Here is a 14,839-nt window from a genome sequence, read left to right on the forward strand (position 1 = left end):
GGATCACTCCCATTGTGGCCTGTACACCATCCGCAATAATCAACTTTTGAAAAGCACCCTAAACAAGGATTTAACCCTTGGCTAAAAGCGATACCCTTTTCACACCCTAAACAATGATTTGATTCCTTGTATCAAATTTCATACCCTAAATTTAATTTCCGCGTATTAGCAATTGCAATTTTCCTTTTTTTCCAATTTTTCATGTTTTTGACACTAAACACGGTATGCAGCGTATCGTGCCTACCCCTAAAAAACTACCCTTTTTACGGCGTTTTCATTATCGCGGATGGTGTACAGGCCACAATGGGAGTGACCCCCTCCCCGGACCAAAAGGCAAAGTCCAGCATCTAAAATTAGGGCCAATCGCTCCCTGTGCACCAAAATGCTACGTCCACTCTGTGCCTATTACTGCATATTTTTTCATCATCACAAATGTACTGGGCCATAGAGCTGATAAAAACCCTTAAATAATGGAAGTATATCCATGCCCAAATACAGCTCCATATGATAGCCACAAGTGTGTGGATAATCATTTGTAGTTAAGACGGGCATTCGAACGATATCGGCCGGCGGTCCTTGTGAATATGCGAGAATTATCAGCATACAAAGCCAAGTGATTTACTGTTGGTGAATGATGTTTTTGTCTGTGATATCACCACTCACCTGGACATAATTTCTTGCAGTACAAAGTAGAATGATCCTGATCTTAATTACACCACCCAACTGATGCCACATACACATATTATGTGTGTCACACACATCTCTTGTTTCGTCCTCAATTTATTCCATTCAGTCGGTAATACAATACTACACATACATCCAATCTCCAAGTAACCAAAGCGCTACTGTTTATTGTTTTAGGAGATTACATACCATACTAGCCTATACTTTCGCTAGTCGCCAATATACCTTATTTGCATACAGGCTTCTGTATGCTAAAATTGACATGTTATTGACTTAGTCTTATGACAATTGTATGTAAAGCCATTCAACAGGTTGGTGACCATTATACATTGAACGTTGGATGCAAATGTAAGTGCCGACTATTTTAAAATACTGAGTGTGAGTGCTTGGCACATTTGTAGTATTTGCTTCAGGATCATAATGTCGTAATAAGTAGCATTATTGCTGACAATATTATATGGTGGTAAATATTCATAATAAATCCATTTCCTAAAAATGTTAAGGAATATATAGATGCTATGGATACTATTTCCCCTTTGGTCACGGATTGCAAATATGCCAAAGTGGAATACTTACATGTTTGTAATGACCAAAAATATCATCAACGGTCATAATGAACGAAATGAAATTATCCAATTCTTAAAAATAAAACGGATTTGGCATTCTCCTTGATATCCTTTTAATCTTTACCAGGACGCAATACCAGTATCTTACTTTAATAAAAAGCTTTAGATTATGAAATATAACATTATAGAAGAATAAGCTAAACTTAAAACAACAGCAAAAAAAATGATTATGACTCCAACACTTCAATACAACCTTTCATACACAAGGATCCACAACATGCTCATCTATCAAGGCACAGTTCTTTGACCCCAATACATTTGCACATTAATTGAATGACATTTGAAAATTTGGGTACAAAAACTCATACTCTGAAACTTGAGGTCAAATTTTGACTATGATTGTTAAATTGAGGTTATTGAACTATGCCATTGGGATGAGGCCATTGTGGTCCATAGTGCAATATGCGATACACCTGTACCTTAATTCACATTCTCAGACTTTTCACACAGAGAAAGAAAACACTCAGCACATTAAATTACACACTTAAGTTTACAGAACTACAATACAATGTTAGAAATCAAAACACCTCACTGCATGCCTGCATCTCCGCCCTTGCCGATAGGGTTCACTTCATATCTTGTTGCAACCAGAGATTCTCCTTGGGAATTTTCCCTGCTTCAAAGTTGTGTATTCAAGAACACCAATCTTAATAACAAATTGTCTTAAGGGCTGGGGTATGAACGTTTGGACAGTATTTATTTTGGGACATTAGAGCACATCAGACATATCAAATTGCATTCTGAATACGAAGAATGTCATTCTGATATCAAATAATTTTGATTTTTGAAATTCGCAATTTAATACACATTTTATGGCAAATCATTAAAATTGATATTTTGATTTTTAACAGTACTTGAAGTAAACTTTATAAATCTGATGATTTATACTTAAAGTGTATGTAGGTGGGATGAAAAGCCGACGATCAATTGAAAATTTTGACCTTTCAGTATTGAAGATATGGATTTTTTTCCCAAAACACCAAAAAAAATTAGGTCTTTTGGGAAAAAATCCATATCTTCAATATGAAAGGTCAAAATTTTCAATTGACCGTCGGCTTTTCCTCCTGCTACATACACTTTAAGAATATATCATTAGATTTATATAATTTACTTAGAGGACTGTTATATATCACAAATTTGAAAAATATCAAATTTTTATAATTTGTCATAAAATTTGTATTATATTGTGATTTTTGAAAAATGAAAATTATTTGATATCAGAAAGACATGCTTCGTATTCAGAATGCAATTCGATAGGTCTGAGGTGCTCTCATGTCCCACAAAAAATACTGTCGAAACGCAATAAACGCTCATTTTGGATCCCTTAATACTAGAAATGAGTATAATATGTTAAAACACATCAATCACAAAACTCTGCATGTACTTTTTCTGCTTTTTAAGCACATAAAACTTTAAAATCAATATGAGAAATATATATATATTAAGGACTTGCTTAACTCACTTAACAAACTATTATATTGTTGAAATATGTCAAAATATTTTTTGGCAAACATGGTTGCAAAATCATTATATTTGGGAGGGTGAAATACCCAAAACTTTTGTTTTGATATTTTTATTATGGCCTTACTTTCAAGAACTGCTAGACCTAAATATATTACCCACTTTTCTCAAAAAAAGTTGCAATTTGTATTGCTACACAGTGTTGTGTGTGCAAAAAAACATCCTTGCATATTAATTCGCACAGAAAAAATATTGTCAAATTTATATAAATTTATGTTCATTAATTAATTGGATTTGATACAGCTACATAAGGCTTTACAAATCTTTTGTGATTAGGCCACATGGCCTCCTCCTCAAGCACATAACCATATGAGGTAATCACAAAAATATACACACTGCCTATCATGGTAGTAGTGTGTATCAAATCCAATTAATTAATTATTTCGCTCCCATTTTTTTTTTTTTTTTTTACCTTTGGATGATTTCAACCATCTTGGTTGTATATCTTGAATTTATCTATTTATAAATTTATGTTCTGTTAACAGAACAAAATTACGGCACAGTGGCCTCACAAATGCAAAATCAACAAATCCTTTGGGAATAAACTTTTTCATAAAAAAAATTTGATCTATAAAACATACTCCTAAAATAACATTATGTTAGAATGATTTGCATGAATTTTCAAAAATGTTTTCTGAATGTTATTAAGCTCATGAGAACTACCTGCCAATTGGTCAAAAAGAAGTTTTCATTATGGACCAATCAGCAAAATAATTTCAGCGTGCAAAAAAATTGGGGTGAGTTATTTAGCTCCATTCTGATTGGTGATTAAAGTGAAGATATCAGGTAATTGACCAATCAGAGGCAATGTTAGATCGACAGGTAGTGCTCAGGAGGTAAAGATTTTATACCCTGTGGAGACCAAAGTTTTCCATTTTACCGGTAAAGAAAGTTTACGGAATTCAGTGTTTTGGTGGAAAACCAGTTTATGTCACAACTTCTTGAAGATGACTTTGTCAGACTAATTAATGTCATTTTAAGCTTTACTTTGCCTTAAAAACTCCAAATTCATTATAGCAATAATGGTCTGTCTATGTCGAGGGTGCAATTTTGCAATTTGAAAACTGTTGGAAACTGGTATTGCAATTCACAAAATGGAATTCGCCTTTTAGAAAACATAAAACTTTTGTATCTACAAAAAATGTACTTTATATAACATTTGAAAGCTTGGTACATGTCTGTGTTCCCAAATATAGTCTTATCAAATTAAACTGTGCACTTTCACAGCACAGTAGATTTTTCAAATGATATTGATTTGCCAAACATCAATTGTCCCATAGATTTACATTTCTACAATAATCATTTCTAGAGTGTATAGTTTTTCAGCAAAAAATTGCAGCAAAATGAACTACAGTACTCACCTTTGCATGTGGTCATTTAAAATGGTAATTAAAATCAATCCAATGTTTGCAAATTCATCATTGTTAACAATAGTACGTTCGCTGAAAATTCAAGTCAACATCGCCGTAATTGACACTGTATCTCGACCAAGCTCACATTGTTACATGGTTACTGTAATTGTGATGAAGCCCAGTTCAATTTGAATCAAGTACCATCATCGACTTGTAATATTGATAAAGCCGTCCTGCAAAGACTTATTGATTTGATTACCTGAGGTATCTTTTGTTCAATTGCATTGATTTTATTGCACATTAGTTTCCCATGTGATCCATAACAAAAGTAAAAGTCATTCGTGGTGTGGTGTATTGAGTTGCTATTTTTATATCTGTATAATAAATAGCATAACGCCAGTTATGTGCCAGAAAAATTTTCGGGGTCGGGGTGGGCATTGGGGTAGAAGTCAATTTCAGGGGTGGGGAGGCAAAATCAACAAATTTTAATAAAAATATGATCTATAAAGCCCATATTTATTGGTCGAGCTATGAGTTTTAAAATATTGGATGAGACGAAGTTGAGTCTAATATTTTAAAACTCATAGCCAGACCAATAAATATTGGGGGTAAAGCATGACAATTTTTATTATTATTAATGTTTTAAATCCAATATTAATATTATTATTAATGTTTTTAAATTCAATTTTTTTATTATTAAGGGGGTACTACACCCCTGCCAAATTTTGAGCCTATTTTTGCATTTTTCTCAAAAATTATAGCGCATTGGTGACAAGTAAGATATGTATATATTATAGGGGCAAGGACTAAAACTACTGCACTGGAAATTTTATTGCAGCACAGACAACAGTTGTGGAGTTACAGTCAAAAATGAGGGAAAACCAATATTTGATCAATAAATCAATAACTACATACCTTGAGTTGCTGAATTTTCAGTGCAGTAGTTGTAGTCTTTGCCCCTATAATATACATATCTTACCTGTCTCAATGCGCTATAATTTTTGAGAAAAGTGCAAAAATAGGCACAAAATTGGCCAGGGGTGTAGTACCCCCTTAATGTTTTAAATCCAATATTTTCGCACAATTGGATTCATCAAAACATAATAATGCGCAAAAATGCTGCAAAAAGTGGAAATTTTGGGTTTTTACTGGGAAGGTCAACAGGGGAGAAAGAGTTCTGACTGGAATTTATAATGGCAAATTATCAGTCTGGTTGTAAGAATTACAAAACGTAGGGTCACAGAATGTTTTTAAAAGTGTGGGAGCGCTACAATTGCACAGCAGAGACAGATCTACACTTGTCAAAGGGGAGGGGCGGGGCCTTGATTAGAATGTGAATTATGGCCATAAAGCAAAATTGCTGTAAAAAGTGAAAATTTTTGTAATTTTAGGTTTTTACTGGTGGGGGTACTGGGGTAGGCAAGAATGCTCCCTGTGTTCCCCGGGCTGTGGCCCCGCCCCACCACTGCCTGCATATCCAGGGCCTAGATTTCGTCTTGGTTTGCGATAATCAAAATCGGTCATAGTCACTGCACTTACTGTATGATACAATGAGAGAAGTTGATTCTCGCAACCAAATCTTACGAGAATCATTGGGAGAACTGATTCTCTGATTCTTGTCGAAATATAGGCCCTGATATTGGGTAAAAAGAACAGAGTCACACGATGCTACACATCAGCTTTGTTAGCTTTGTCCATGTTTGGTAGCTTTTCATAACATAATTCAATGCGTCAATCATACACTAAAGTACTGTAGTGTATAATGTACTTGTTGATACACATTTTTTGAACTTCGCATTCAATATGTAACATTCTAAATTTCATGAGATGTACAATTTTATGTAGAAACTGCAAGGTTACGAACCCAGAGCAGTCAACTGCAATTGCAATGTACAAAGTTCATCCAATTGTAATTACATCTAATTTTAGCAGGGGTGTTTTAAAAAAACTAAGCAGAGAAAGGTAGTTGACTTTAAAATTTAAGTTAATTCCAACTTTCACACCCTCATTTGCACTGATAATGTTTTGAATAACCAAATGTTACATATATGAACTTGATCGACTTCTAACTGATTGCATATTTGTTTACACAACATAAATTATAAAGACTTCTGAACTTGATACGGTATTCAAAATGTGGTGTGTTGATTCATTTACAATGTACACTGAAATGTTGTGATTGAATTTGAAATTTTAAAGTAGACTTCTGAAGTTGAGTTCAAAATGCAGCAACTTTTTTACGCACAAATAAGTTATTTTGAGGAGTCCTCTTTTAGATCAAAGATTGTCTAAAAGTATTTTGAGAGGCTGATTTGAGCAACATTTCAGATCACCAGTCATGATCGGATGTGTTAACTTTCATCCAAACTTCCATTGCTTCACACGTTGTCCTACTTCATCGATTTGTAGTAGATTTTGTGACTCTACCCGCAAATATAAATGCAAGAGCAAATTTGAAGCTAGTCTAGACTTCTTGAGTACGGTATGTAAGAAACTGGGATCTGTTTTCTAAGTCCCCTGACCCTACAGATTCAGGGCCTGCATAGTTTTTAAAACAAGCAAATGCTCCATTTTAAGTATTATTTACATCAGGTTGCTTGATGTTTTATATATCAACACAAATTTACCATGAAATCATCCTGGTGTGGCATGTACAGCGTGTCCCAAAAGTAACTTAACATTGTGAATTTGCCATATCTCAAATATTTCCTACTTCATACCAAAATGGGACACATATTCACATAGATTGATCTTTTAGAATTATTCTGATACCAAAACATACCAAAAACAGCATTATTGATGACTCCTTGACCTTACTGTGCGACTGTACATATATGTGTGTATCAAACCCACAAAAGCAAGCTTTTGTGGGTTTGTTCTTTGCTCAAGCACATGAATGATGTGCTTCCATCAACAATAGAGTTGGTTCACTCACTGCACACGCTACATTTAGGTATGAACATTCATGGATTAAATGGCCTAGCGTAAGCGTGACTGCTGTTTTAGATTATAATTAGGATGCATTGGCAATATTAAACTTTAAAACAGTTGAAGTGAAGATGAATTTCCTTAAGATCAACGGATTCAGATTCTTTGCAGAGACAAAGTCGGACAAACTCACTCAAGCAAAGTTTAAGGAACATTTTAATGTAAATTATGCATCCAGCCGAAATGCAATCCAGCAACTAGTGCAGGAATTCCTATCAACTGGATCTGTTCATAATCTACCTCGGGCAGGACGTGGAAGAACAGGAAGATTGGCTACAAACATCGATGTCATATGAAGAGTGGTGGCGAAAAGCCCAAGACGATCAGTACGTCGATTTTAATGGAGAACAACGTACCGCGTACAACTTCATCGAATCCTCAGAAAAGATCTTAAGCAGTTTCCACGTAAAATCCAGATAAAACAGAAAATGAAGATTACGCATTGAAAACAAACAAACAATCAAACAAACATAGCAAAATTAAAAAAAAAAAAAAAAAAAACGATAACACGTTATATCGTGTTATCACGTCTCAAATGACGAGACTTATTTTGCGTTTATAAAAGTGGGTTTCACGGTACGGTAGATATCCATTAATTTCATACCAAAGGGTCATGACTACATAGGCATGTTTGGTATCATAACATTTCTAAAAGAATTATCTACATACTGTGCAATTTTTGTAACAACACTATTACCACAACGCAAGTTATGGCCAATTCACAATGTTAAGTTACTTTTGGGACACCCTGTACTTGCAAATCCCATATCTTTGTCACTCTGTAGGTAACTTATACACAGGACCGTCCATAAAGCGCACAAAAGTAAGTACAACCATGTATGATTCACAACTTGCGATGCATATATCATATGTACAAATAACACTAGATCAACAAAAAAGTACAGTACAGTAGTTGTAGTCCTTGCCCCTATAATATACATATCTTACTTGTCACCCAATGTGCTATAATTTTTTGAGAAAAATGCAAAAATAGGCACAAAATTGACAAGGGGTGTAGTACCCCCTTAAACTTCTGGTTGAAATACATTCAGACACTCCTATATCAAAGCAGCCAATCAGAAAAGTGGTTAGAAATGTATGCAGAAAATCTAAACATTTTGCCTTTGGAACCGAGGAATATTCCAAGGTCCAAAGCAAAATGTTTAGATTTTTTTCACAATGCCCGACATATTACCGATGCAAAGTTATTAACCTCATTCATAACCGTCACTTTAATCTCTTCACCTTACAAAATAACACAAAATTTTGCTCAAAAGTTTTTAAAAAATAGATAATTTTTCTAAACATTTTGCCTTTGGAACCGAGGAATATTCTGAGGTCCAAAGCAAAATGTTTAGATTTTTCACAATGCCCGACATATTACCGATGCAAAGTTATTAACCTCATTCATAACCATCACTTTAATCTCTTCACCTTACAAAATAACACAAAATTTTTCTCAAAAGTTTTTAAAAAATAGATAATTTTTACATCTTCCCTTTCCAAAAATCGAAACAGGACGACCAATAACAAAAGTGCGTATCACAATCTGTGCAAATATGGTAGCGCGCAATCCAATTACGACAGCCAGCGCGCGTGCAGTTTGTACGACGCACAACAACACGCAAACGCCGGTCAATTGTGTGCGACATTGGAACAATTACGCATTTTGCGGTCAATTGTGAGATATTATAAATGACCGCGCGATTTGCGTTCGCGTTTTCATAAATAACTAAATGTAATTGGATCGCATGCATCGCGTTTATTAATGAGGTTATGAATTGTGTATAATGCGCACTCCACATAGTCATACTAAGCGCAGCGCAGTGCTTAATTTCGCACAAAAATAATGCACGAACCCCAAAGCCAAGGGGGGAGCTGGAGTGCATGACGGCTGGCATCAACATCAGCGCAAGTGTGTTTAGGAGTTTGACACAAGTACACAATGTAAGGCTGAATGTCATATATTTTCTCTCACCCCACTTGCTGCAACACAGTGGCGTAGCGTCATCTATGTCATAGGGGCACGGGGGGGGGGGGGTGGGTGGCCTTATCGACTGATATAAGGGATTCAAATGTAAAATTCAAACACATGCATTCAAACGTCACATTGAAAAACCAAAATGTCACTTGAAATAACTAATGACTGTCTGAACTTGTATTATGAAATGTTTTGAAAGCAATTATTGTAAGCTTACCCATACTTTATGTACTTGCATTGCAGTTGCTTCATTGAAACTCCAGTTCATGAGTTTGCATGAACTTAATTTTTTTTTATATCACAACTTGTTTAAGAGTTTTCTACGGAATTCGATCCACTATTCCAGTCCACGTTTTGGCATTACGGTAGCTCTAAGTGTGTGCAATTTATCTCCGGTGCTCCATATTTTGTGCCAAAACAGCAGTTTCAGAAACTTGTTTTCAGTGACAAGTACGATGTTGTCAATGTCAACATTTTACAAATTCTACATCCGGTTCAAGTGCGGAGTTTAGTGCAGAGCGTATCGATAAAATAACGCTCTCCGGGGAATTCCCGAATTTCATATCAGTACTTACCTGTGCAGAGATCGCCCGTAGAGATCAGTGGATTCGAATATGCCATAGTCGAATTTTGATAAAAATATGTTATTATTATTTAATCGTAATGAACGCATTCCGTTTAACTCAAAATTATACTGATGTTTATTAAACATGCTAAAATTAAAGTGTTTAATAATAAAATGGTCATAAAGAGTTTATTTAATTAGTAGTGCACAGCGCTATGTTGAACAAAGGGGAAGTCGTGCGATTTTTTTGTTAAAAGCAATTTCTCAATTGATTTCATTACATTGAAAGGTAAAGATTGAAATAAAACATGTTTTCATTTTTTTAAAGACCGTCTAGTGCCTAAAATCCAAGATGGCCGCCGTGATTGAAAATTTGCCATATTTTACTCATAAATTGCGCTTTAGTAGGGTACAGAATGGAAGTCCCATTCTCGGGTTGAGTACAAGAAGTTTTGAAGGTGTTTCTTTATAGATTTGAGGACGCTGAATAAGATGAGAGGGCTCTGCACCATCGAAAAGTGTGGGGAACTCTTGGTAGAGGGCGTTTTTCAAAATGGCCGCCAAAATCCCTTAAGGGGGCGCAACACTAAATCACTACGCATTTTATGTAACAACGAAATTCGGCTAATATAGTCCATAGTGAATAGAAGATTGTAGCGACCATATCTACCGACATGTTCACTTTAAATCACTCAAAATCAGCTCATATGAATTCGACAAGTGTCTTCAATGATAAGATGCAGAAAAAACCGGACATTTAATCTCAAAAGCAATTCTCTGTGGCGGATGAAGACAACTTCCGATTTTGAAATGTGAGTGGTAAATTTAGTATATTTTTAGGCCATATTTTTTGCACCGCGAAATAGCGAAAAAAGTCAACGGTCATCGATATATGCCGACAAAAGTTTTGGAATCTACAGAAACACAGCTTTAATTTGATACCAAATTTATTTTGCCAAGTATTGCAGGGACGCCAGGAATGGCGCTCGAAGTAGGCCGAAATCACACGTTATCCTATGGGACGCTTATTTAGTGTTGCGCCCCTTGTAACGGCCGTCGCTATGAACGCGTTCTTTTTACATTCTTCGCGCAAAATAAGAAATGCGTTTCATGAAATGTGTTCTATTTCAATCATGATGATAAACAAGTATTACAAAAAGTCACCCTGATGAATTATTATTGGGAAAAACGCTTTATTGGCCTAGCAGGCGCCTTCAAAGTCTAGAAATTGTACCCAAAAATCTTCAAAAAGGCTCAAAAACGGGTTTTAAAGTTAATAGACATTGTTAATCTGCATGAAGCCGTTTTGCTGCATATTCAGTAGGCCTATGCAAAAAGATCATAATTGTTACTACTGAAACAGGGGGGGGGGTGTTTATACTTTACACTCATTAACAAGTGCTTTCCAAAACAAAATGGCAAGACAGATAATCTAGAAAGGAAATTAAACGTGGTTCAAAGACGTGCTTAAATTGTTGTCTGTCACCAGTTTAGTGAGTTTTGTACAAACTCTCGCATATTGGGGGAAAAGTCGAAATATGCGATTTTCCGCGTTTCGGCACTGATCTTTAAAACAACATTTCTCTTGAATGAAATGTCGCAGAGACATGAAATCTTCGGTGTTGAGCTACAAATTTTCTCTAGTTTAATTAACAAGTGACAAATGTGGATTTTGAAAACTTTTAAATCCTTGTAACGGCCGTCGCTATGAACGCGTTCTTTTTACATTCTTCGCGCAAAATAAGAAATGCGTTTCATGAAATGTGTTCTATTTCAATCATGATGATAAACAAGTATTACAAAAAGTCACCCTGATGAATTATTATTGGGAAAAACGCTTTATTGGCCTAGCAGGCGCCTTCAAAGTCTAGAAATTGTACCCAAACATCTTCACACAGGCTCAAAAACGGGTTTTAAAATTTATATACATTGTTAATCTGCATGAAGCCGTTTTGCTGCATATTCAGTAGGCCTATGCAAAAGATCATAATTGTTACTACTGAAACAGGGGGGGTGTTTATACTTTACACTCATTAACAAGTGCTTTCCAAAACAAAATGGCAAGACAGATAATCTAGAAAGGAAATTAAACGTGGTTCAAAGACGTGCTTAAATTGTTGTCTGTCACCAGTTTAGTGAGTTTTGTACAAACTCTCGCATATTGGGGGAAAAGTCGAAATATGCGATTTTCCGCGTTTCGGCACTGATCTTTAAAACAACATTTCTCTTGAATGAAATGTCGCAGAGACATGAAATCTTCGGTGTTGAGCTACAAATTTTCTCTAGTTTAATTAACAAGTGACAAATGTGGATTTTGAAAACTTTTAAATCCTTATAAGGGGCGCAACACTAAATCACTACGCATTTTATGTAACAACGAAATTCGGCTAATATAGTCCATAGTGAATAGAAGATTGTAGCGACCATATCTACCGACATGTTCACTTTAAATCACTCAAAATCAGCTCATATGAATTCGACAAGTGTCTTCAATGATAAGATGCAGAAAAAACCGGACATTTAATCTCAAAAGCAATTCTCTGTGGCGGATGAAGACAACTTCCGATTTTGAAATGTGAGTGGTAAATTTAGTATATTTTTAGGCAATATTTGTTGCACCGCGAAATAGCGAAAAAAGTCAACGGTCATCGATATATGCCGACAAAAGTTTTGGAATCTACAGAAACACAGCTTTAATTTGATACCAAATTTATTTTGCCAAGTATTGCAGGGACGCCAGGAATGGCGCTCGAAGTAGGCCGAAATCACACGTTATCCTATGGGACGCTTATTTAGTGTTGCGCCCCTTGTAACGGCCGTCGCTATGAACGCGTTCTTTTTACATTCTTCGCGCAAAATAAGAAATGCGTTTCATGAAATGTGTTCTATTTCAATCATGATGATAAACAAGTATTACAAAAAGTCACCCTGATGAATTATTATTGGGAAAAACGCTTTATTGGCCTAGCAGGCGCCTTCAAAGTCTAGAAATTGTACCCAAAAATCTTCAAAAAGGCTCAAAAACGGGTTTTAAAGTTAATAGACATTGTTAATCTGCATGAAGCCGTTTTGCTGCATATTCAGTAGGCCTAATTGCAAAAAGATCATAATTGTTACTACTGAAACAGGGGGGGGGGTGTTTATACTTTACACTCATTAACAAGTGCTTTCCAAAACAAAATGGCAAGACAGATAATCTAGAAAGGAAATTAAACGTGGTTCAAAGACGTGCTTAAATTGTTGTCTGTCACCAGTTTAGTGAGTTTTGTACAAACTCTCGCATATTGGGGGAAAAGTCGAAATATGCGATTTTCCGCGTTTCGGCACTGATCTTTAAAACAACATTTCTCTTGAATGAAATGTCGCAGAGACATGAAATCTTCGGTGTTGAGCTACAAATTTTCTCTAGTTTAATTAACAAGTGACAAATGTGGATTTTGAAAACTTTTAAATCCTTATAAGGGGGCGCAACACTAAATCACTACGCATTTTATGTAACAACGAAATTCGGCTAATATAGTCCACAGTGAATAGAAGATTGTAGCGACCATATCTACCGACATGTTCACTTTAAATCACTCAAAATCAGCTCATATGAATTCGACAAGTGTCTTCAATGATAAGATGCAGAAAAAACCGGACATTTAATCTCAAAAGCAATTCTCTGTGGCGGATGAAGACAACTTCCGATTTTGAAATGTGAGTGGTAAATTTAGTATATTTTAGGCCATATTTTTTGCACCGCGAAATAGCGAAAAAGTCAACGGTCATCGATATATGCCGACAAAAGTTTTGGAATCTACAGAAACACAGCTTTAATTTGATACCAAATTTATTTTGCCAAGTATTGCAGGGACGCCAGGAATGGCGCTCGAAGTAGGCCGAAATCACACGTTATCCTATGGGACGCTTATTTAGTGTTGCGCCCCCTTAAGGGTTCATACCACTAAATCCGCGTGTGAAGCGGTTTCCGGTAAAAGTTTATCACGACTATAGTCCCAACTTTGCATAAAAATGTGCAAAATCGGTACAATATTAACAATTTTAGTGTTGCAAATCGTGTTTTGCTAGAACTTGTGAATGTGATCTCTACTAATTTGAACAGAAAACGCGAAAATTTGAGTGATGTTTACGATGATGAGCGCATGAACACACGAGGTCAAAACGCGGTTAGCAGTCAGACGTAAACACGGGAAAATCGGGTCTTTTTATATAGCGCTATTTTTCTCAAAAAGTAGACCTAAAATATGGTGTCATTTTCAGATATGTTATGCAGAATTTTGTTTTGATTAAAATGATATCAAATATATATTTCAAAGTAAGACGTAACTCGACTTATAGCCTAAAACGTGACCCCTGTTTTGCACGTAAAGTCTATGGAAAGCTATTTGGTGGCATGTACCCTTTAAGGAGCAATTCCATGCGTTTTTCGCGCGTCTTTATCTATTTAAAATGCACGCGAAGAAATGAGGAAGGACATCAACAAGCGCGTGCATGGACGCCGCCATGTTTTTCGCTGTACGTGCGTTTTCCGCGAATAGGCTTACTTTTATTTCCAATTTAATAAAAGTTCCGATTTTGGTAGAAGTTTGAAACCTTTTGATATGAATAAAGAAGAGTTTCAAAATATTGAAAACATTGTTTATTGGTGTTTAAATTACAAAGAAGTTTTTCAATTTCATTGTTATTTTTTAACCAATTTTTTTGTCATTTAAACTCAAGTTTTGGCCTTCAATTTTAATAAAATTACATAAAAAATTAGATTTCAGATATTTAAGTTTCTAGTTTGCTTTATTTATACCACTGTCCAGTATTTTAAATTGTTATAACATTCAAAGTTTAATTTATATTAATATTTAATTTCAAATAGCCATTCATTACATTTGCTTTTTGGACAAAACGGGTTAAAAGTGACGATGGAGGGGGGTAGGCCTACTTGATTGACATTCCATGTCTTTTTAAATATTCTGCAGGTACTGAGAATGTTTTAATTTTGAAGTTATGCACTTGCAAAAGAAGTTCAAAGAACGTTTACTATTAACATCAATTAATATCTTCATGAAAATAGCAAATCAGCAACCATTGTGCATTCATGTGCATCAAAATGACGAAAAATGGCAAT

Source organism: Amphiura filiformis, chromosome 5, assembly GCF_039555335.1.
Source record: "Amphiura filiformis chromosome 5, Afil_fr2py, whole genome shotgun sequence".
Taxonomy (NCBI): Eukaryota; Metazoa; Echinodermata; class Ophiuroidea; order Amphilepidida; family Amphiuridae; genus Amphiura; species Amphiura filiformis.